Source organism: Meriones unguiculatus, chromosome 1 (assembly GCF_030254825.1).
Source record: "Meriones unguiculatus strain TT.TT164.6M chromosome 1, Bangor_MerUng_6.1, whole genome shotgun sequence".
Lineage (NCBI taxonomy): Eukaryota > Metazoa > Chordata > Mammalia > Rodentia > Muridae > Meriones > Meriones unguiculatus.
The window spans coordinates 50,050,012-50,051,608 of NC_083349.1; the positions used below are offsets into that span (position 1 = coordinate 50,050,012).

Sequence of the window (1,597 nt, forward strand, 5' to 3'; positions counted from 1 at the left end):
CTCAAGTACACAAAGACATTTGCTCAACCATGTTTGTAGCAGCTTTATTCATAATAGCCAGAATCTGAAAACAACCCAGATGGCCCTCAACAGAGGTCAGAAAGTTTTAAGAAAATCTTTAAATAATTTATTTTACTCTATCCTTCTTTAAGTTTAAGGAGGCCTCTACCAGCCTCCTTAACCAAGACACAGACATCTGCTTTCTTAGAGAGATTTTGGTAGCAACCATGGCCACCTTTGTGGAGCTCAGTACCGAAGCCAAGATGCCCACCTTGGGCCTGAGCACCTGGAAGTCTCCCCAAGGCCATGTCAAAGAAGCTGTGAAGGTGGCCACTAATGCCAGATATTGCCATATTGACTGTGAATGTGCATATAACAAGAATGAAGTTGGAGAAGCCATCTGAGAAATGATCAAAGAGAAAGTTGTGATTTGAGAGGACCTTTTCATTTTCAGCTAGTTGTGGCCCACCTGATTTGAGAGAAAAAGGTTGCTAAAGGAAGCCTTTCAGATCTGAAGCTATTTGGACCTCTGTCTTATTCACTGGCCACAGGGACTTCAGCTGGAAAAGGAGTTATTCCCCAAAGATGATGAAGGCAGTATCCTCACCAGTAAAATAACATTCTTGGATGCCTGAGGGGGCATGGAGGAATTGGTCAGCCAGGACCTGGTAGTCTCCAACTTCAACCACTTCCAGATTGAAAGGCTTCTGAACAAAGCCGGACTGAATGCCATCCACACCTCACTCAGGAAAAACTGATCCAGTACCATCACTCCAAGGGCATCACTGTCACATCCTACAGTCCCCTGGGCTTCGCAGGCAGGCCGTGGACCAAGCCAGAGGTCCCTAAGCTTAAATAGATGGCTGCAAAGCACACACACACACACACACACACACAAACTCAGCCCATATTCTGGTTAGGTTCCACATCCAGAGGAATGTGGCGGTGATTCCCAAGTCTGTGACACCAGCATGAATATATGAGGACTTTTCAGATCTTTGACTTCCAGTAGAGTGATGAGGAGATGGTCACTATCCTCAGTTTCAACAGAAATAGGAGGGCTTTTCTTCTGCCTGGGACTGTAAGCATGGAAGACTATCCCTGCAATGCAGAATGATAAAGCTGAATCACCTGAGGAGACTTGCTCTTTGCCAATGCAACCTCTGTCCTGGAGCTAAGCCTACCTGATGTCAAACTGGGTTTAAATCCTCATGTTGGACCGGGGACAGACTGTTGCAAGGAACTGTGACTCAAAGAAGCAAATGGACATTTCTTTCACTAATTTGATCTGACTAAATGTTTGGAAAAACAAAACAAAACAGGAACTCTGGTAACATTTGAGAGCATAAAGATAAGATTAAAAAATCATAACATTAACAAACAAATAAAAATCTGTATTTCGTCAGTTGCATCAATTGTCATAAAAGTAATATACAGGTCAATTGCTATGACAGATAATTTAAAAAATCAGAATTCTAGACTTGTCTGCTCTCGTTATAATTGGTGAACAAAGAAAAACAAGTCAAATAAGAAGAAAACTCTATGAGTTTTTAGTTTCTAATTTATGACATTTTTCATATATGTCTCATGAACAGCC

At 42.0% G+C, this 1,597-nt stretch overlaps 1 pseudogene; it reads left to right on the forward strand.

Moving 5' to 3' along the window:
- Positions 1 to 227: 227 nt before the first annotated feature.
- On the forward strand, positions 228 to 1,117 carry LOC110561522 (aldose reductase-related protein 2-like; annotated as a pseudogene).
- Positions 1,118 to 1,597: the final 480 nt, after the last annotated feature.